The 24427-nt window shown below is 35.8% G+C and overlaps 1 pseudogene; it reads right to left on the reverse strand.

Moving 5' to 3' along the window:
* LOC123948807 overlaps positions 1-24427 on the reverse strand; it is a 127979-nt pseudogene that overhangs the window by 67659 nt on the left and 35893 nt on the right.

Below are 24427 nucleotides of genomic sequence, written 5' to 3' on the forward strand. Positions count from 1 at the left end.
ACATTTGTTGTGTTATTGGGATGGATTCCACTGGAAATAAGTATTCACTTATTTTTTTCTTTCTAATCTTCTTACTAATATTTTGTTTAAGGTACTGAAATACTTTTTGGATGGTTTTTGCCCCTAATTTTCATTCTTAAAGGTTTTTTTTTTTATTTATATGTTCAAAATTTTGATAGTTATAAGACTGCATCTATATTTTGGTTTTATTTTAATTCCAGTTAGTTGACATACAGTATTAAATTAGTTTCAGGTGATTCAACACCTACACAACAACATCCATTGCTCTTTACAAATTCACTCCTTAATTCCCATCACCTATTTTACCCATCCCCTCATCACTCTCCCCTCTGTTAACCATTCTTTTTTTCCTCTATAATTAGGAGTCTGTTTCTTGGTTTGTCCTTATTTCTTTTGTTCCTCTTTGCTCGTTTAGCTTCTTAAATTCCACATATGAATGAAATCATATGGTATTTGTCTTTCTTTCTTTATTCTGCTTAGTATTATACTCTTTAGCTCTATGTCCTTGCCAATGGCAAAATTGCATTCTTTTTTATGACTTCATAATATTTCATTATCTATGTGTGTGTACACATGCACACATACACACACACACACATGCATGTGAGTGTCATGTATTTTTTATCCATTAATCAATTGATGGATACTGGATTGCTTCTATATTTTAACTATTGTAAATAATCCTTCTATAAACATAGGTGTGCATGTAACACTCTGCATTAGTGTTTTTGTATTCTTTGAGTAAATGCTAGAAGTACAATCCCTGGATCATTGAGTAGCTCTATTTTCAATTTTTTGAGTACCCTCCTGTTTTTTAGAATGGCTTTCCCAGTTTGCATTCTGACTAAAAGACCACAAGCATTCTTTATTCTTCTCACCAACACCTGTTGTTCCTTGTGTTGTTGATTTTAGTCATTCTGACAGGGGTGAGCTGATATCTCACTGCAGATTTGATTTGCATTTCCCTGGTGATAAGTAGTGATGAATATCTCTCCATGTGTCTGTTGGCCATTTGGATGTCTTCTTTGGAGAAATATCTGTTCATATCTTCTGCCCATTTTTTAAATTGAAATTATTTATTTTTGTTGTGTTGAGTTGTATCAGTTCCTTATACATTTTGGATACTAACCCTTTATCAGAAATGTCATTTGCAAATATCTTCTCCCATTTCATGCACTGACTTGTAGTTTACTTGATTGTGTCCTTCACTGTGCAGAGGTTTGGTTTTTGTTTTGTTTTGTTTTTGTTTTTTATTTTGTTTTTGTTTTTATGTAGTTTAAAAGTTTATTTTTTTGCTTTTACTTCCCATGCCTCAGGAAACTTATCTAGAAAGAAGTTGCTATGGCTTATGTCAAAGAGGTCACTGCCTGTTTATTCTTCCAGGATTTTTGTTCAGGCCTCACATTTAGGTCTTTGTCCATTTTTAGTTTATTGTTACATATGGTGAAAAAAGTGGTCTAATTTAATTATTTTTGTATATTGCTGTTCATTTTTCTCAACATTGTTGAAGAGACTCTTTTTCCCACTAGATATTCTTTCCTGCTTTGTCAAAGATTAATTTGCCATATATTTGGGTGGTTATTTCTGGGTTTTCTATTCTGTTCTGTTGACTTGTGTATTTGTTCTTGTGCCGGTACCACACTGCTTTGATTACTACAGCTTTGCAATAGAGCTTGAAGTCTGGAAATGTGATGCTTCCAGCTTTGCTTTTCTTTTTCAAGGTTGATTTAGCTATCTGGGATCTTTATTGGCTCCACACAAATTTTAAGATTTTTGTTCTAGCTCTGTGAAAAATGCTCATGGTATTTCAATAGGAATTGTATTAAATGTGTAGATTGTTTTAGGTAGTATAGATATTTTAACAATATTTGTTCTTTCAATCCACGAGCATAGACAGTTTTTCTATTTCTTTGTGTCATCTTAAATTTCTTTCATCAATGTTTTATAGTTTTAAGAGTACAGATCTTTTACTTCTTCTGTTAAATTTGTTTTGGTTATAATTGTAAATGAGATTGGTTTCCTATTTCCTCTTTCACTGCTTCATTATTGGTGAATAGAAATGTAACAGATTTCTGTAAATGGATTTTGTATCTTGCAACTTTACTGAATTTGTTTATCAGTTATAGCAGTTTTTTGTGGAATCTTTCAGTTTTTCTATAAACAGTATCATGTCATCTGCAAATAGTGACAGTTGTACTTCTTCCTTACTGACTTGAATGCCTTTTATTTATTATTATTGTTTTATTTTCCTGATCAATGTGGCTAAGACTTTCAGTACCATAATAAATAAAATTGAAGAGGGTAGACATCCTTGTCTTGTTTCTGACCTTAGGAGAAAGCTGTTGTTGTTGTTGTTGTTTTTCCCCTTGAAGGATGATGAAAGCTATATTTTTGTTTTATTTTGTTTTGTTTTCCCGTATGTGGCCTTTATGATATTGAGGTATGTTCCCACTAAACTTACTTGTTTGTGGGTATATTTTTTTAATTATGAATTGATGTACTTCATTGAATTTCTTCTGTATCTATTGAAATGATCATATGTAATGTGGGGCTGTTAGCGGATGGTCAAGAAAAAAACATTGAGACATTTTCAGTGCAAAAAAAATTTTTTTTCAGTGCTTTTTTTCTTTTTTAAAGATTTTATTTATTTATTTGACAGAGAGAGAGATCACAAGTAGGCAGAGAGGCAGGCAGAGAGAGAGGAGGAAGCAGGCTCCCCGTGGAGCAGAGAGCCCGATGTGGGGCTCGATCCCAGGACCCTGAGATCATGACCTGAGCCGAAGGCAGCGGTTTAATCCACTGAGCCACCCAGGCGCCCCATTTTCAGTGCTTTTATTATAGCTTGGAGTTGGGAACCATGGACAGAAAGAATTGTACTTGTGCTGTATGAAGCCAGTTGTTATATGCTTAGTGCTCAAAGAGGAGGGAACATGAAGAGATTTAGATCATAAATGTCTTGTTTGAATTTTTATTCATAAAACTCCTTTTGCAAGACTTCTCTGGTGCTTATCATTTAGCTCAATATTAACTATTTGGTAGATTTTCAGGCAGTCATGAGACCCTTTAAAGATAATAGCAGCCAGCACTTATTAGACCCTTACTGAAATGAAACAGGCTATAGGTCAGCATTTTGGGCTGAAGGTCAACATTTTTTTCTGCTTCTAACCGTCATCATTTCCTCTCTGACTAAATTTTTGTCCATAGATGTCTAAGGTTATTGAAGGGTGAAGAGCTTATTTCATGTAATTTCTCCAAGCTGAGAGGGGCCATAGAGGTGTCCCTACCTATGGACTGGAATTGGTCATTATCTCTTCCTACAAGTAACTATTATGGGGGACACCTGGGTCTAACCCTGGGTTAGTGTTTAACCAATAACAAAGACCTAAATGTGAGGCTTCAACAAAAATCCTAAGAGAATAAACAGGCAGTAACCTCTTTGACATACTAGTAATAGTGTCTAACTCTTGGTTTTGGCTCAGGTCATGATTTCATGGGTTATGAGAATGAGCCCCATATTGGACTCCACATTTAGTGGGGAGTCTGCTTGAAGATTTTTTCTCTCTGCTTCTCCCTGATTCATGATCTCTCTCTCTCTTTTTCAAATAAATAAATAAATAAATAAATAATATTTAAGAACAAATGAGTAATTATTATGGAAATCCATTACTATAGAGTCAAGAGTGGACACTGGAGTGAATTCGTTTCTAGTAGTAAGGAACATACTGCTTGCATGTATCTTGGCAATAAAAGAGAACAAAACAAGGGCTACCTATGTGGCTCAGTGGGTTAAAGCCTCTGCCTTCGGGTCAGGTCATGATCCCAGGGTCCTTGGATTGAGCCCTGCATCGAGCTCTCTGCTCAGTAGGGAGCCTGCTTACCTTCCTCTCTCTTTGCGTTCTTCTCTGCCTACTTGTGATCTCTGTATATCAAATAAATAAATAAAATCTTTTTAAAAAAGAGAGAACAAAACAAAAGAGACAAAACATTTACAAAAACATTAATATTATTATTAAAATAAAAATAAGTGCAGTGAGAAGCCCTTTCCACATGGACCATAAGCCATCTCTTGACCAGGAATATAACCAATCATTAAATGACAATGTTGGGTCTTTAGAAGCACCAATTTAGTTATTTATATCAGTAAAAAATTCCTGTCATATTTTTGTTATAATTTGGAATGTAGACAAAACAGTCCACTTTAATAATGGCATATATTGCTCCTTGTGGTGATGTTAAACACCTAATATCATTCTATTTTAGAGAATTTCTTTATACATTTGAGTGACATTAGTTTTTAATAATGTAATGGTATTTTGAGAATCATTTAAAGCCTTCATTTTGTATTTATCTAGGGTTTCCATGTGCCACATGAAGTCTTCTAAACCTACTGATGGAAGACAAATAGATGTCAGAAAGTTATACCAAAGGAACACAGATCTTGTCCATCGTTGTTTTAGATGTGGAAGATTAGTTAGACTTGTGATTGTCTTAGTGTTACAGTGATTGTCTTAGTGATTGTCTTAGTGGTGTATCTAGGAATAACCTATAGTGCATCTTACAATCCAGCCTCATGTAAGCCATGGTCATAAATTTGACCCATATAACAATTGTGTTTCATTAGGTGCTACCTATTTGAAGCCTGGTCACCTGGTGCAGTCAGTAACAAACCAGTTGGTTGCCTTTAAAATAATGGAATGTTCACAGGCTTCTGGGGGGAGCATCCCATATTTGACATAATCCTTCCTGGTGTATCAATAAGAAGAACTACATAGGAAATTTGTCATGAGCCTATATGTGGGTTGACATATTCAACTAAAATTTTGATAGTTCAGGGTTAAAAGAAAGGCCTTTTAAGGCCTGGGCTGTCTCATGCAACATTTACCATGGACTAGCAAGTAAAGTTTTTTTTTTGTTTGTTTGTTTTGTTTTGTTTTTTAAGTAATAGAAATATCCCTATATGTTCTATAATTGTGGTGATGTATGATATCAGTTATTTATTGATTTAAATAATGTCAATCTTGTACCTTTTAATTTAGAAAACCAAGGGATGAAGAGCTTATTATGGGCAGTAAGCCACAAATCAAGCACAAAGATAGGTTTTATAGCTCAGCATAATGTTGTGCCCATTAAAAAAAAAAAAGGGTTACCACTAAGGTATGTTGGGTATGTCTGATAAAACTTTGGATACATTAGGGAGGCCATTGGGGATATAGACATGATATTTACTTTCAATATTAGCATAGTAAGTTTTTCTTTGACTTGCAGTCAATATATCAAGGGCTATTAGGTTTTAGAGGGTCACTTTTCAAATTTATGGGTGACTTCATGTTGGGTTTGGCTAACGGTGGCTTCTATGTTTGGCTAAAGCTTTAACTTTTTACATCAATAGACATGACTCCCAAGACAAATATTGCTAAGGGATTAAACCATCAAGAAACTTTTGCCTGATGTCTAGTCTTAATATCTTAATTATGAAGAATCATTGGCAAGTAGATGATGTGTTCTGGTAGATAAGGGCATCTCCAAGTGCATTATCCAATCCAATGATAAGGAAAAAGTCTATTATTTCCATAAGTCCATAGTTAACCACATGGAGGGAGGTATGCCTTGGTTTTTCTGGAGCAATTTTGTTATACCAGCCACATAGAATTGATCAAGGTGATAGCTGAGATATATGATTGCTGGGGAGATGCATCCCATTGTCCAGCTATTTAAATAATCATATGCCCATAGAGTCCCTTTTATTTACCCACAGAGTAACAAGAAGGAAGATGGTCTATACATTAGCTGTTATGGCAAACTTTCTGAGGTTTACCTCACATTGCCTAGCTTAAGCAAACATTTAAAGGCAATCAAAAGTAGAATCTATCATCCATAAGGATGCATTATTGAAATATATTTCTCTCTAAATTCACCCTTATTTACATAGATAGCCAAATCAAGACTAATTTATTAAACAAGCCCAGTTGTTTTGTTTTTTTTTTAATCTATTTATTTGACAGACAGAGACCACAAGTAGGCAGAGAGGCAGGCAGAGAGAGAGAGAAGGAAGCAGGCTCCCCGCTGAGCAGAGAGCCCGATGCGGGGCTTGATCCCAGGACCCGGGGATCATGACCTGAGCCGAAGGCAGAGGATTCAACCACTGAGCCACCCAGGCGCCCCAAACAAGCCCAGTTTTAACAAACTTAACCTAATTATTTACATAACCTCAGCAAGAATAATGACTAATCATATAGATCCTTTAAAAAACTGCTTTGCTGGAATTTTTATAAGGAATATTAATTAGATTGACATTTTAATAGCCTCTTGAGGCCAGAACCAAGCCAAGTACTTGTTATCAGATTTGCCTTCACTACCTGTTGATTTGGGTGAATTCCTCTTCCTGAGGTCCCCAAAGGATCCTTAAATTCCTATACTTTCTAGGAAGTGATATTCTTTACTCATCTGGTAAGGTTGTTGGGAACTCTGTAAACAGGGTTCTCTGTAAACAGGGTTTATTTACAAGCCAATATTTCCAAAGGACTCCACTGTCTCCATAAAGTCAACCTTAATTCCTTAAATCTGTTTGGTCTTATCTAAATCTGTCTCTAATTCTCTCTCAAATATGACATTCCAGTCAAAACCCTCATAATATAACCAATGTTTCTAATGGTGTCCTGTTACAAGGAGAACAAATTTTATTGAATATATACAAATAACTGTAACTGCCATACTCATTGAGAATTGCTGAATTTTGGAAAGTTCAGATAGGGAGAAAAGTTAAAAATTTCAATTTGTTTGCAAAGGAATATTTTATCATTTCCCTCAAATTGTTCAGTCCTATGATATTAATTTTTGCTCTATTTGGATGCAGCTTTCCTATTAGTCCTAGAAATTCTAACCCAGTTAAGTTTTATGATTTTAAACATTTATTTGTCAAAAGTCCTTCTTACGAATCTCCTTGAAGATGAAACACATTTTGTGAGAGCATCAGAATAATAACTATATGTGGCCAAAACCAAAACCAAAATCAAATAAAAAAACTCAAAAATGGACATGGTTAAAGATCTGATCTGAAAGTTCATTATAATGAAATTGCCAAGAAATCCACATATTTCTTTGACACACAGCATTTCAATAATTCAAATAATGATCTTATAATAGGACACATTAAAACTTCAGGAATTTCATATATATTCTTAAATTCTTACAGTATTTACCCATATAATGCAAGTTATGGCTCATCATTATTGGTTTAACAGTATTTTCCAAGTATCTTAACATACCAAATTAATAAACCTAATTAGTTAAAAAACTTCATTTACCATTTAAAGAACATACCCTAATAGGGTTACAGATAATTATAAATTTATTTTATTTTATATTTTTATAAAGATTTTTATTTATTTATTTGACAGACAGAGATCACAAGTAGGCAGAGAGGCAGGCAGAGAGAGAGGAGGAAGCAGGCTCCCTGCGGAGCAGAGAGCCCGATGTGGGGCTCGATCCCAGGACCCTGGGATCATGACCTGAGCCAAAGGCAGAGGCTTTAACCCACTGAGCCACCCAGGTGCCCCCAGATAATTATAATTTTAATATTTAATTATCTACTTACACATGCTGGCAATAAGATAGTCTGCAGGAGGTTATACAACTTTTTAGGAAACTTAGTTCCTTTAATATGAGAAGTTGCAGTCCTCTTAAGTAATCAAAGTTCTGATAAAGACAAAACACAAAAATTTGGGTTTTGGGCAGATTAAAAAAAAAAGGAAAAATGTGTTTATATTTTCTTATCAAGAGCAGACCGACAATCCAAGAAAACTTTGTCTTCTTAAAAGAGAGAGAGAAAACAAAACTAAACAAAACAATTTCCATTTTATGCCATTGTACTTTTAAAATCTATTCATTCAAACCTTACTCCTGCCTTCTAAAACTTTCTTTTTCATTCAGATTTTTTTTCCTAAACATTTTCTCTAAAACAATGAGTCTCACTTTAGGACAAAATTACTTTCCTTTCTGCATCCAGTATGTTCTTATTAAATGAAATATTTAAAAGAAAAAAAAATTACTTTCCTTTCCCTTAATAAAATGTATCCCCATTCCTTATATATTTCTTATTAAAAGTACATCTCTTCTTGCATATAGAATTGTTTCTCTTATTTCCATTAATCTTAATTACATTTGGTGGAATTTTAACTCTTAGAAACCTCGGTCTCTGGTGAAAATTAAGTAGCAACCAATTTGTGAACCATCTATTATATCAGAATTCTTCAGATCAGCAAATTTAAAAATATACTTCATAATTTCTAAAAAAAAAAGTTTTTCCATTATAATCTTCCAATAATGCATAAAGCATATTTGCCATCAGAACTAAGTATCCTCATCTTCTCTTCAATAAAAAGCCAAAGGCAGGTGGCTCAGTGGATTAAGTCTCTGCCTTTGGCTTAGGTCATGATCTCAGGGTCCTGGGATTGAGTCCCACATCGAACTCTCTGCTTGGCAGGGAGCGTGCTTCCTCCTCTCTCTGTCTCTGCCTGCCTCTCCGCCTACTTGTGATCTCTCTCTGCCAAATAAATAAATAAAATCTTTAAAAAAATAAATAAAAAGCCAAAAGCATAAACCTATATTCAGTAACCAAAACTTTAGTATTTTATCTTATTTGGAAAAGGGTTATATATTAAGTGGATTTAACCCAATTTGTCATCTAACTTAGAAAACTTAAACCTTTCAGGTTACCAAAGATACCACAAGCTATCTTAACAATTACCCATGAAAACTTTATTAAACAGGCAAAACTAACCATCATTTTAAGTCATCTTTTTTTACTAACACATTGCAACAGAGATAACATGAACGTATTTGACTTCTAGTAAACATAAGTAGAATGGAAGTATTAAATTTAATGAAAAAAAAAGCCAAAGGTATGTCTACCTTAATTAAACTAATAAACTTAAACTAGTTTTAATACAGAATAGTTGCACCTATGTCCATTCAAAAGTTAATCAATTTGTTCCCCATTGTCAATTTTTCATGGGCAACAAGTGGTGAAATATGAAGTGGGTTGTTTAATTCCAGGAAGGATGCTCTTTGCTCTTGTTACCAAGGGCAGGAGTACCAGGAGCTGATGGCACTGGAGGCACAGAGGACAATATAGGAGTTGGTTATGCAAGCCTTGCTCATGGTGGTGCAGAAAATGGAAGAGGGAGGGGGAAACAGAAGAGGTGACTTACTGCCAGCAGGGCTGAAGGCAGATAAAAGCCCAGAGGGCAGAGAAAGAGGACATCTGGTCCTAAAGCTGATCAGCTCAGACAGATGAGCGGAGACATTTTTTTTTTTCCCACTAACAAAAAGGGAAAATAGGCAGTCCAGGTTGGGTCAGAGAAGACAGGAAACTTCCCCAAAACAAAAGGAGTCTGGAAGCTGCTGGGAATATTCCTTAAAGTCCCTATTCCAAGGTAGACAACACAGATGATTGGTTTTAATTATCATAGCCTTTAACACAGGGAATGAATAGGAGGAGACCTCACGTATGAGAGTAACTTGGATCTATTAGGAGGAGGAACAGTGAGAGAGTGTCTTCTTTATTAGGATTGGGCTGTGTTTCCTCTGGCAACCTGGGTTTATTAGGAGGAGGCCTATGTTGATAATCATCATCCAATATGACAGGAGGGCATTTATTAGTTTGGTTGGTGGCCAAACATTCTTCAAGAAACCCTTAGGTTGGGATCCAGATTTAAGACCATGAAGGTCCGGATATAGGGTACCTCATTCCATTTGCCCTGTTTCTTACAGAACAGATCTAACTGATAGATCATATTGAAGCTTAATGTCCCATTAATGGAGCATTTTTCCTTGTCTCCTAAGGAATACTGAGATCATGCTGTGTTACAGAAGATCAGTCCTTTTTTTCTTAAATCTTGCAATTCAAATTGATTCCAGTGGGTTAAAAGTTTTCTGAAGAGAAAGTTCTTGAGGATTGAGAGGAGAACTTATGTTCCTAGAAAAGTAGAGAGGTTCCCATTATCAAGGTGGCATCCCACAAAGAATATGTCATAGTTTCCTAGGGTCAAACTGACTGGAGGTATCCCTCAAATAAAATATGCCAAGAACACAGTCTTATAGTAGGAATGCCAGAATCTCTCCACTTCCCCATTGCATTCTAGACTACAAATGGGTGCCAGTGAATGGACCAAAAGACCATGCTGTGCAATGAAGAACTTGCCATTTTTAACCCATGGAAAACACTAGAAACATTTTATAAGGGGAAATTATCCAATGTTATAATTTAAGTAGTCAGTAGGGGACACTGATGAAAACAATAGAGATAATGGTCTAAGTGACAATCCAACATATGTAGTCTTCATAGCCAACTTCCTTAGGAAACAGTGCCCAGTGGAGTTTTAATTCAAATGGATGCTGGTTTCAGTCAACTCTGGGCAGATATCTCATAACCATAAGTGTCTAATCCAGAGATCTAGAGGGGATCACATTAGATCAATGAGGAGGAAATCTTACATGGGAGTCTTAAGATTGGCAGCTATCCTATTGGCTTAGGTGGCTCTCCCATGCTCAAGAAAGACAACTTTATATAAAAATAGGGATTGATAGAAGGTATCAGGTTTCTGCGTCTCACTACCATTCTTTCCAGGGCACTAGTTTCCTCCCTATAGAGTAGCCACAGGCTAGAGAAATGCATCCTGAGAAATCCACATGAAAGTGTTCCCCCAAAGACCCTACTCTTTGAAAAGCCCCTGGAATGAAAGCAAAAGAAGTTTGCACCAAATTTGCACCAAGTACTTGAAGTCCAGATGAGAGGACAGACTCTACATTGGCACCTAAATGATGTACATCTATGAGTGGATGGCCAAGAAAGAATTCTTAGATGTTTATGGTGCAAAAAAATGCTTTAATTATAGCATAGGGATGGGACCGGTGGTCATAAAGAGCTGCACTTTTGTTCTATGAAACTGCTGGCTATATACTCAGTGCTCAAGGGGGAAGGAATGTGCAGAGAATATTAAATCATAAATGTCTTCTTTGAATTTTTACTTATAAAGCTATTTTTGTAAGATTTCTCTGGTGCTTATCATTCATCTCAATATTAACTATTTGGGAGATTTTCAAGAAGTCATGAGTACCATTAAGAATGTAGCAACCAGGGCGCCTGGGTGGCTCAGTGGGTTGGGCCGCTGCCTTCGGCTCAGGTCATGATCTCGGGGTCCTGGGATCGAGCCCCGCGTCGGGCTCTCCGCTCGGCGGGGAGCCTGCTTCCTCCTCTCTCTCTGCCTGCCTCTCTGTCTACTTGTGATCTCTGTCTGTCAAATAAATAAATAAAATCTTTAAAAAAAAAAAAAAAGAATGTAGCAACCAGCAATTACTATACCCTTACTGAAATGAAGCAGGTTATAGGTCAGCCTTCTGGGCTGAAGGTGAACATTTTTCTGTATCTATCCCTCACCAATATGGTTCTTATCCTTTATCTTATTAATTTGATCCATCACACTGGTTGGCTTCCAAATATTGAATGACCCTTATAACCTGGGAATAAATCATATTTTATTGTGGTGAATGACTTTTTAAATATATTGTTGAATTCAGCTTGCTAGTACCTGAGGATTTTTATATCTGTGTTCATCAAGGATATGCATCTATGTTCATTCGACCTGTAGTTCTGTTTTTTGTTTGTTTGTTTGTTTTGTTTTGCTTTGTTTTTTAGTGGTGTCTTTATCCAGTTTTGGTATCAGTATAACACTGGCCTTACAGAATAAATTCGCAAATTTTCCTTCCTTTTCGATTTTCTGGGATAGTTTGAGAAGAATAGGTATTAACTGTTCTTTAAATATTTGGTAGAACTGACCTGTGAGGCCAACTGGTTCTGGACTTTTGTTGGGAGTTTTTTGATTATAGATTCTACTTCTTTGCTGGTTATCAGTCCATTCAAATTTTCTATTTCTTCCTGTTCCTGTAACATAGGTTATATGTTTCTAGGAATTTATGCATTTCTTCTAGATTGTCCAGTATGTTGGAATATAATTTTCATAATATTTTGTTATAATTGCATTCCCATGGTATTGCTTGTCATTTCTCCTCTCTCATTTGTGATTTTATTTATTTGAATATTTTTTTTTCTTCTTCATAATTCTGGCTAGAGATACCAATTTTATTGATTTTTTCTTTTTTTTTGTTGTTGTTTTTTTTTTCCCTTTTTATTAATTTTTTCAGCGTAACAGTATTCATTCTTTTTGCACAACACCCAGTGCTCCATGCAAAACGTGCCCTCCCCATCACCCACCACCTGTTTTTTCTTTCTCTTTTTTTTCTCAAAGAACCAGCTACTGGTTTCATTGATTTGTTCTTCCTCCTTCCCCTCCCCTCATCCTCCTCCCTGTTCTGCTCCTCCTACTACTACTCCTCCTCTATCTTCTTCTTCCTCTCTTCTTTCTTCTGTGTCTATATCATTTATTTCTGCTCTAACCTTATTTTTTTTTTCCCTTCTTCTGGCTTTAGATTTTATATTTTGTTATTTTTCTAATTCCTTTAGGTGTAAAGGAATTTTCCTTTAGGTTAGGTTGTTTATTTGAGATTTTTCTTGCTTCCTGAAGTAAGCTTGTGTTGTTATAAAATTCCCTCTTGGAATCACTTTTGCTGCACCCAAAGGTTTTGGACCATTTTGTTTCCATTTTAATTTGTTTCCATGCATTTTTTATTTTCTTTTTGACCCATTTATTGTTTAGTAACATGTTGTTTCACCTCCATGTGTTTATTGTCTTTCCAGATTTTTTATTGTGGTTGAATTCTAGGTTCATATTGTTGTGTTCAGAAAAGATGCATGGTACAACTTACATCTTCTTGAATTTGTGAAAGTTTCTTTTGTGGGCTAATAGATAAATCTATTCTACAGAATGTTTAATGTGCTCTTGAAAAAAATGTATATTCTGATGTTTTAGGATTGAGTTTTCTGAATATACCTGTTGAATCTATCTCACCCAGTTTACCATTGAAAGCTATTGTTTCCTTGTTGAAACTCAGTTTGGATAATATGCCCACCAATGTAAATGGAGTGTTAAAGCCCTTTACTGTTATTTTATTACATCAGTTAGTTCCTTTATGTCTGTTATTAACTGTTTTATGGGTTTGCCTAGGTTGGGTTCATAAATATTTACAATTGTTATGTCTTCCTATTGAATTGTCCCCATTATTATTATACATTGTCTTTTTGTCTCTTGTTACAATTTTTTTGTTTTAAAGTCCATTTGTCTGGTGTAAGTATTGCTACTCTGTCTTTCTTTAGGCATTCATTTACATGGTAGATACTTTTCCACTTCCTCACTTTCAAACCGCGGTGTCTTTAGTATAGCTAAATAAGTCTCTTGTAGGCAACATATAGATGGGTCTTGCTTTTATCCATTCTGTCACACTAAGTCTTTTGTCTTTTGATTGGAGCATTTTCTCCAATTACATTCAAAGTACTTATTGATAGATATGTGTTTATTTTCATTTTATTATTTGTTTTGGGGTTGTTTCTGAAGATTTTCTCTGATCCTTTTTCTCTTTCTCTTTCATGAATTGCTGATTGTCTTTGCCATATACTTGGTTATCTTTATTCTTTGCATTTTTATTAGTTGTTTTTGATACATGGTTACCATTAGGTTTGCATATAACTTGTTCTGCATACATCAGTATGTATTAAGTTTGTATTAAGTATGTCCTTTAAGTTTGAGTCCATTGTTTTCTCCTCTCCTCCCTACATTTGAGGTACATGTTATAGTTCATGCTTTTGATTTTGTAAGTTTCTTGACCTGTTTTTTTACAGAAATATTCATTTTTACTGCTTTTGTGTTTCTTACCTTTACAGTGTCACTTTTAGTCTCTCCTTTCCACTCAAAGAGCACCCTTTAATATTTTTTGCTAGGCTGAGTTAGTGGTCATGAAGTCATTTAGTTTTTCTTTGGGAAACTTTTAATCTCTCCTTCTGTCATAAATGACAGCCTTGTTGGATAGAATATTCTTGGCTGAAAATTTTTCCCATTCAGCACATTCACTATATCATGCCACTCCCTTTTGGCTTGGAAAGTTTCTACTGAAAAATTTCCTCCCAGTCTTATGGGTTTTCCCTTGCATGTTGGTGTCTTCTTGAGTCTTAATGCTTATTTTTTTTTCCTTATCACTCTATTTTGCCAATTTAATTATACTATGTCTTTATGTGGGTCTGTTTTTGTTGATTTTGATAGGAGTTCGCTGTGCCTCCTGCATCTGGATATCTCTTTTCTTCCCCAGATTAGGAAGGTTTCAGCTATTATTTCTTCAAATAAATTTTCTAATCCCTTTTCTCTCTCTTCTTGTGGGACTCCTATAAAACGAATAGTATTATATTTGATGGAGTCAATTAGTTCTTTTGCATATTTTTTTTTTTTCCTGTCTTACCTTCAGCTTGATTGCTTTCCATTTCTCAGTCTTCTAAGTCATTGATTTCTTCCTTGGTTTCTTCCAGCCTACTGTTTATTCCATCAAGTGTGTTTCTCATTTTGTTTATTGGACCATTTATCTCTATGTTATTCCTTATCTCTGTTTTTTGTTATTTTTTATCTTTTTTTAAAATTTTTTTTCTTTTTTTTTTTTATAGATTGAGAGAGAGAGAGAGAGAGAGAGAGATCACAAGTAGGCAGAGAGGCAGGCAGAGAGAGAGGGGAAGCAGGCTCCCTGCCAAGCAGAGAGCCCAATGCGGGGCTTGATCCCAGGACCCTGGGATCATGACCTGAGCTGAAGGCAGAGGCTATAACCCACTGAGCTACCCAGGCACTGCTCCTTATCTCTGTTTTAAGGATCTCACTCATGCCTTCTACTTTTCTTTTTCAAGTCCAGTGAGTATCCTTATGATCACTGTTTTGAATTTTCTATCAGGAATGCTATTTATATCTGTTTCACTTAGATCTCTGGTCAGAGTTGTATTGTATCCTTCATTTGAGATAATTTCTGTATCTTCATTTTGTGTGATTCTCTGTTAATGTGTGTTTAGAGCAGTCATGTCTTCTGCTCTTGAAGGAGTGATTTTATGAAGAAGATGTCCTGGAGTGCCATGTTTCCCCTGTTCCTCAGAATCTGGCACCTCAGGAGAATATCCTATGGTTGTTGCTTATGCCCTTCTATTGTCGGAGTCACTTTTCTTTTCAGTAGTCATCTGTATTGACTCTATTGTGAACTATGCTTGTTCTTTGTGGTATTACTGGGGGCATGGCAGGCCAGTTGTGAGGGGTCATGCCTGCCAGGGAACTTGAGAGCAGGGTGGCAGTTTTAGCAAAATTTGCACTGTTCCACTAGTCCTATCTTCCAAAGAGCAGCAGTGGCTGAGGGCTGCATGCCAGGATGGCTGGGGTATGAGGCTTGGAGTGGTGCAGGAGATAAATAGGCATGGCTAGGTTTGGCATACTGCATTGATTGGGGGTGCCCAGTTGGGTGTGGCAAGTGGTGGCAGCAATGCACCAATGGCTGGAGGCAGATGCACAGTGGTGTCAGGTTCCAGGCCATGGCTCATTGCTGTTTAGAAGTTGGACAGGGTTTATAATAACAGCAGTGCACTGGATGGCTGGGCAGAGCATATGGGGCTTTAACAAAATTTTCCCTGAGCCCTAGGGACAAGTGATAGCCTGGTTGCCACCTATAGGAGAGAGCAGCCTGTGCAGAGAGGCAACATAAAAACAAAAGTTTGCATAATGTTGGGGGGAAATAGAAAACAGTTCTGTTCATACAGATTTTGGAGCAAGTTAGGGAACTTCTCTGAAAATGGGGGAGCTGGCAGGTATCATTTCCCTCCCCTGCCCCCAGCATAAACACAGGCCCATCTGTGGGAAGTGAAGGCTGCACAGACTGTTGCTACTTAACCTGCTATTCATGTGCCATGCCCATGAGCTCTCCTGAGGACTTATTGCTCAAAGCCTGCTAGCCTCATCCCTGGGCTCATGGCAAATTTAAGCCTGAAGGCAAAAGGTAAGAAAACATTTATAGAACCCAAGAGTCTGTGAGAAACTAGAGCTTTGGCTTTTGGGTAAAGAGGGAAACCAAATTGTAGGAGTTCATAGGGAAATGAGGAAGAGAAGTAAAATTTCTTGTCTCATTTTTCTCCTGCCCTTAATCCCCCATTAACTGAATTTATAGAAACTACAGAAGAAAAATAAATCCTTTGAAGAAGCTATGCTGATAAGTAATCCTTTTAGAACACATTGCTGAATGGAAACGAGTAAAGCACTGATATGGGAGGGCAAATAGGATATAGTCTGTTCATTTATTATCCTTTGACACATTCACCAATGTTCATTCTGTATATATTTTTGGTCATTTTGATACCTTTGAAGATAATTATTCCAACAATCAGCATGCCCAATTGTCTTGGCTCCTTGTCTTCCATGATGACTAGTCTAACTAAAACTTTATGAACATTACTTCAAAAATATTGGCAAGACATTCTTTAGTATTCCTAGTACAACCACTCAAATATTTTCCTGGATGATCATCTTCCACCTCATCTCTTCTACCCAAAATTCCAACACCTTTTATCTTTCCTCATCTCAGAAGATGTCCCATTTCACTGAAAAAAAAAAGAAAGAAAAAGAGTCAGAAATTCCACGATATTCCTCTACTACAACAATCTAACTACCTGTATTTTTTGTCTATATTATATATGTATTTTTTGTCTATATTATATATGTAATATGTCTATATTATATATGTATATATATGTATATATATTATATATTATATATGTATTTTTTGTCTATATTATATATGTCATCTTTTTTGGTCACTGTAAATGATTGAAGCATGATCTTGTTTTTTCTAGGTTCAATCTCTAATACCTATGTAAAATATTTTCCCACAGACTATCTCTCTTCTTCCTTTTTAGTCATCAGCTTTCTGTTTCCTTTCTAAGAAATATGATTTTACTTCCCCCATATACATACCCAAAACAACCAAACAAAACCTCCTTTTTTCTCTTTTTATCCTGACACTCTATTATCTCATTTCTCTGCTTAAAAGCCTGACTATACTCATTTCAACTTTCTGTCTACATACTTTCCCTTGAACCTAGTAAATCAGGTTTTCACAAGGAACAAAGGAGGAGCTATCACAATTCCAGATTTTAAGACATACTACAAAGCTGTCATAATCAAAATGGTATGGTACAAAAAATAGACAAATAGATCAATGGAACACAATAGTGTCCTGAAACAAACCCATGATTATGTTATTAATGAATCCATGATAAAGGAGATAAGAATATACAGTGAAGGGACACCTGGGTGGCTCTGTTGGTTAGGTATATTTGTCTTTGGCTTAGGTTATGATCTTGGAGTCCTGGCATAGAGCCTCACATTGGGCTCCCTACTCAGTGGGGAATCTTGATTCCCTCCCTGCCTATCCCTCCAACTCATGCTTTCTCTCTCTCTTTTTCTCTCTCATAATAAATAAACATAAACAAACAAACAAATAAATAAATAAAATCTTAAAAAATATACATACAATAAGGAAAAGACAGCCTCTTCAATAAATGGTGCTGGGAGAACTAGACAGCTACATGCAAATGAATGAAATGAGACTGTAAGGGCCTGGTTGGCCAGAGGGAGCCATTTTGTTGTGGGTTTAGATTGATCCTGCCCCTCCCAGAGGAACTTACTTGCAAACCCGGGGTATAGGGGTGGGCCAGGCTGGATGGAGACATCCAATCAGTGGCGTGCACATATATTTGCTATGGTGAATTGGAATTCAATTGGCCACCCGTGTTGCTAACCGAGCATGACTGTGCAGTGTTCCCTGTGTGTTGCAATCTCATTGGCCACCTGTGTGTGGGCCGGGCTCAACCACCTCTATAAAGGTTAGTCTGTGAGTCAGGGGCGTAGTAGTGATAGTCGTCAGGGTAGTCATTGGGGGCAGCATCATTGGGAGCATCAGAGTCGTCGGGTACGGGAGTCGTTGGGTAGGGGAGTTGTCGGGTAGGGGAGTTGTCAGTGGCGTGTTGGGGTCGGCGTCCTGATTGTCGTCGCCTCTTTGTAAGAGACTGCCCTGACCAGTCAGTTTGATTTTCGATGCTTGGCGCAAAATAAAGCTTTGCTTGACTTTCGCTTTGTGTCAGTCTCATTCCTTTGATCATGGACCCTAACAGAGACCACTCACAAAAATAAACTCAAAATGGATTAAAGACGTAAATATAAGACATGAAACCATAAAACTCCTAGAAGAGAACATAAACATTAATTTTTCTGGTGTCAGCAGTAGCAATATTTTTTCTAGATATGTCTCCTAAGATAAGGAACAAATGCAAAAATAAATTTTGGGGTTATATCAAAACAAAAAGCTTTTGCACTGTAAATTTTGCCTTCACAAAACAAAAAGTCAACCTACTGAATGGGAGAAGATACTTGCAAATGATATACCTCATAAAAGATTAATGTTCAAAATATATAAAACACATATATAAAAATACCTAAAAAACAAGCAGGGGTGCCTGGGTGGCTCAGTGGGTTAAAGTCTCTGCCTTCAGCTTGGGTCATGATCCCAGGGTCCTGGGATCAAGCCCCACATCGGGCTTCCCTCTCAGCGGGGAGCCTGCTTCCCCCTCTCTATCTGCCTGTCTTTCTGCCTACTTGTGATCTCCCTTGCTCTGTTAAATAAATAAATAAAATCTTTTTTAAAAATCCAATTATAGAACGGGTAGAGGGCATGAATGGACATTTTATTTATTTATATATTTATTTATTTATTTATTTAAGAGAGAGATTGAGCCAGAGAGAAAACATATGAAGGGAAGCAAGGGAGGGAGAGGAAGAATCAAGGCTAGATCCCAGGACTCTCAGATCATGATCTGAGCTGAAGGCAGAAGCTTCACTGATAGCCACTCAGGCAGCTAGTAAATAGACATTTCTTGAAAGAATGCCTACAAATGACCAACAGTCAAATGAGAAGATGGTCATCACTAATCATCAGGGAAATATAAATTAATACCCCAAGTAGATACCATTTTACACCTGTCAGAATGTCTAAAATGAAAAAGACAAGGAAGAACAAATGTTGGCAATGATGTGAAGACAAAGGAATCCTCAAACACTGTTGATGGGAATGTAAATTGGTATAGTCATTATGGAAAACAGAATGGTGATTCCTCAAAAAAATTGGAAATATCATATTAATCCAATAATTTCAACATTGGGTATTTACCTAAAAAAACAAACAACAACAACAACAACAACAAAAACCACAAAATCACCAATTAAAATATATGCACTTCTATGTTTATTGTAGCATTACTTACAATAGCCAAAACATAAAAGCAACCTAAGTGTCCACTGATAGATGAATGGATAAGGAAGGTGTAGTATATGTATACAATGGAGTATTGCACAACTATAAGAAAGCATGAGATCCTGCCATTTGCAACAATATGGATGGACCTACTGGTATTATGCTAAATGAAATAAGTTGGACTAAGAAAGACAAATGTCATAATATTTCATTCATATGTGGAAACTAAAAACCAAACAAAAATCAGAGAATCAGAGCTTTAAATACAGAGAATAAATTGATAGTTGTTAGACAAAAGGACTTGGAGGAATGGACAAAATTGGTGAAGGGGAGTAGGATATACAGACTTCCAATTAATGAATTGAGATGTCATGGGAATAAAAAGGCACAGTATAAGGAACACAGTCTATGATATTTTAATAGTGTTCTATGATAATATATGGTATCTACACTTGTTGTGAATATAACATAGCATATAGGGAATTTAAGCCATTGTACGTCATATACCTGAAAATAATGTAACATTATATGTCAACTATACGAAAAAAAATAGTATTAAAACATCAAGCTTTTTTTTTAAGATTTTATTTTATTTATTTGACAGAGAGAGAGATCACAAGTAGGCAGAGAGGCAGGCAGAGAGAGAGGAGGAAGCAGACTCCCTGCGGAGCAGAGAGCCGGAGGCAGGGCCTGATCCCAAGACCCTGAGATCATGACCTGAGCCGAAGGCAGTGGCTTAATCCACTAAGTCACCCAGGCGCCCCAAAACATTAAGCTTTTATGTTACTATTCAAGCAATTTTGTTCTTGTGAAGGTCAATAATAACCTCCTTATTGTTAAATTCTTAGTCATATTAAACAATTTGATACAGTTCCACATTCCCATCCTCCTAACTGAAACAGTTTCATTTTGTTTTTGTTTTTAAATTTTCCTTCAGAACATATTTTACTAGTTCCTCACTTACTTCACTGGCATCTTCTCAGGCCACTCTAAATCTCCTCTTTCAAGCTTTTGATATTGGGGTTTGTTCTGCACTATCTGTAGATTTTTGTATCTGCACAGCACAGACCTTAATTTTTGTTGCTGTTGTTTTTGTTTGTTTGTTGTTTTGCTTTGTTTTATCTAATTTTCTGGTTTTGTGGCCTCAGATGCTATCAATTCATTGATTGCTTTCTTTTTTTTTTAAGATTTTATTTATTTATTTGACAGATAGAGATCACAAGTAGGCAGAGAGACAGGCAGAGAGAGAGAAAGAGGAGGAAGCAGGCTCCCCGCTGAGCAGAGAGCCCGATGTGGGGCTCGATCCCAGGACCCTGGGATCATGACCTGAGCTGAACGCAGAGGCTTTAACCCACTGAGCCACCCAGGTGCCCCATTGATTGCTTTCTTATGTATAATTACAGACTACATCTTCATCTTTTACTTTAAGGCTTTATTTTGAACTGCCACTTTGAATGTCCAAAAGCTGCCTCAAATATATATTCTCAGTGGAATTCCAGGTATTCTCTAAATTTGAAATTCCTGCAGTCTCCCCCATTAGTTATTGGTAACTCACACTTCCATTTGCTTAGGTCAGTAACATTTGGAGTCATTCTTAATTTTCCTTTTTTTTTTATCCTAAATGCAATTAGAATATATTATTACCTCTTTTTCCCTTGCCCTTGCTTCTTTTATTTGATTATCACCAAGACCAACAGACAAATGAAAAGATGGTCATCACTTAGTCTACCTTAGTCTAAGACATCATTACCTCTCAACTAGATTGTTATCATAGTCTACTAATTTTTTTATCTACCTTTGTCCGTCTTGTCTGTTTCAATCACAGTAGCTAGAGTCATCTTGTTTCAAAGATAAGTAAGACTATGTCATTCCCAGTCCACTGTCTTAAGTTTTTCTTTAGCTTTTCTTTACACTCTGTCTAATTTTTTTTAATAACTTATTCTGCACATCCAGTTCTATTACCTCTTTGTCCTCAGCTCCTACTACTTCTGTATTCAACTATCCACATTGGCTTCCTTGGTATTCTCAAATGTACCAATATGTTTTTACCAAAGAGCCTTTGTATTTACTATTTCATCTTCCCAGAATGCTCCTCCACCATATATCCACATATCTCTCTGCTTCACCTTGTTTGTACCTAGTAGAACTTACTCTACTTCCCTGCATACATTTTCTTGGTAGTTAAATTCTTAATCATTTAAAAATACATCCCCAAAATTCATCATCTACACTTAATTTATGTCTCCTCTGAGACAAAGGTAAACACCACCCATTGCAGAGATTTTTTGTTTTTGTTCACAAAAACATGTTAGAATGTTTTTCTTTTCCAAGTGGAGGGCAAGTTGCTTCACTGTGATCCTGTATCATTAAAAAAGAGATATGTATATAGAGACTTTGGATTTTGGAAATAAAATATATTTGAGTGTGCTCTTCCAACTTAATTACAGGTGATTAAAAAACAACAACAACAACAACAACAAGAAACCAACTTTAAGTTAACTTTTAGCAAGAAGAGTTTCACCTAATTATTTTGTTGCAATTCTATCCCTGCAGCCTTCTGATCCAGCAAATTGAATTGTGCTGAAGGTTTCTTTGATAGGTTGAATGTATTGTGGTGACTGAGAGCCCTTAGAATATTATGATGTTACTATTAGTTTGCTTAAGGTTCCATAACAAAGTACAACAGAGTAAGTGGCTTATGCAGCACAAATTTATTATCTCACAGTTCTGGAGACTAGATAGTCAAAATTATAATGTGCAAAATCACTTCCTTCTGAATAAGGGATGAATCTGTTCTAGGCTTCTATTTGCAGCTTGTAGTTAGATGTCTTCTATTTCTCTTTATATTGTCTTCTTTCTATACATGCTCCTGTGTTCAGATTTCCCCTTTATGTTAAACAACAGTCACATTTGATTAGGGATCACCTTAATTATTTCATTAGTAAGGTCACATTCTGGACTACTTGGGTTAGAAATTCAACATACAAATTTGAGGGTATGGGGGACACAATTCAACCCTTAACACACAGAGATGTAAACAACTGCCTAGGAACAAATTCAACTTCCCATCTGTTTTTATAAATCAAGGTTATTTTTTGTTTGTTTGTTTTATTTTTCAAGTAATCTCTATACCCCACATTAGGCTTTAGCTTATGACTGCTAGATCAAGACTCACATGCTTTATCAACTGAGTCATCCAGGCACCAGTATAAATCAAGTTCAATTTTAACTTAGTTTCATTGGTTTATCAGAATATTATCTATGGCTGCTTTTTCATTACACAGAAGAGTTAAACAGTTGCAACAGAAACCATATGGCTCTCATATTCTAAAGTATTCACAACTGGTCTTCCACAAAAAAAGAAAAAGTTAACTGACCCCTGCTAAAATATTGGACAAAATCCTATCCTCTTTAGAATTTTTGTCTTTTATTTTAAGAAAAATGTGCATTAGATAAGACTGATCAAAGGGTACACATATTAAATAGCACCTGATTATAAAGTTAAATTGGTAGAGATGAGACCTGACAAGAATCCAAGTTTTTATATGTAAGTGATGTGAGAACCATGCTCAAATTCTTAACAGACTTGGTCTTGCCACATTGATATCCTTCCTCTACTCATTCCCATGATAAGATGACTAAAGAAGGGAAAAATGCATAAACCTAGATTAAAAATAGATCTGTATGATATGTTGCTTTAACTATAGGTGGGCTTCTTTGGCTTTTCAGTCATTGTTACATTGAGAGTAAAAGAGAGTAGGATATTCTTTGTCATGGTGGAACATGAAGAACATCAAGTTTCACCTTGCTTGGAATAAGAGCTGTCTTCGGCAAGGTTTAACCTAGATTAATGGGGAAAGTCAGTGACTAGCTGACATGAATCTTTTCTTGTCTTTAATTTTACAAGTACCATCTATTCTCTGTCATTAGTTTCATATACTTCCTCTTTTATCAATGATATGCACACCATTTCAAACTGTACTGATGCTCCCTATAATGAACTCAAAGATACAGAAGGAATGACATTACTGAATTGGTTATAAGAGATTGAGGAAGATATGTGGGTAGACCGAACTGCAGCTTTTCTTCTAAATTTTTTCATTCATTTCTTACTCCCATCCAATCTACAGTCTCTCTACTGCTATGCTCAATAACTTCAGAGTTGCAGTGAATATTTAGTCTTTATATTCCTCTGCTTTGCTATCCTTTTTAGAACATGAAAGAGTCACATAGATAGTAAATGATGGAAAATCCAGGATTAAAAACTAAAATTCATACCTCATTTCTACCCCTTATCTTCTAATGAACTTTATTTTTAGAGCAGTTTTAGGTTAACATCAATATTGAACAGAAGATACAGAGATTTCCCTTATATTCCTTGCTCCCAAACCTACAGGGTCTCCCTCATTATCAACACTCCCTACCACAGTAGTACATTGGTTAAAATTGATAAACCTACATTGATATATTATTATTACCCAAAATCCATAGTCTACATTAAAATAAACTTCTGATGATGTTCATTCTTTGGATTTGAATAAATTTATAATCATGTATATCCACTAATACAGTATCATGTAAAGTATTTTAATTGTTCTAAAAATTGTCTGTGATCTGCCTATTCATCCGTTACTCTCCCTTAACTTCTGGTAACTCCATAGTTTTGCCTTTTCCAAAATGTCATACAGTTGAAATGATACAAATTGTAACCTTTTCAGATTGGCTTCTTTCACTTAGTAATATTCATATAAGATTCCTCCATGCTTTTTTATGTCTTATAGATTGTTACTACTTACTGCTGATTAGTATTCCATTGTTTAGCTATACCACAGTTTATTCATCCATTCATCTACTGAAGAATATCTTGGAAGTTTCCACATTTTGGCAATTATGAACAAAACTGATATAAATATCTATATGTAGGGTTTTGTATGGACATGAACTTTTGATTCCTTTGGGTAAATGCCAAGGAACACAATTTTTTTTCCATGGTAAGAAACTGCCAAAATGTCTTCCAAAGTGCCTGTATCATTTTGCATTCCTCCAAATATTTTTCAGCATATGATGTCAGTGTTCTGAATTTTGGCTATTTGAAAATGAGTGTAGTGGTATTCTGCTGTTTCAATTTCCATTATCC

Source organism: Meles meles, chromosome 8 (genome assembly GCF_922984935.1).
Source record: "Meles meles chromosome 8, mMelMel3.1 paternal haplotype, whole genome shotgun sequence".
NCBI classification, from domain to species: Eukaryota; Metazoa; Chordata; class Mammalia; order Carnivora; family Mustelidae; genus Meles; species Meles meles.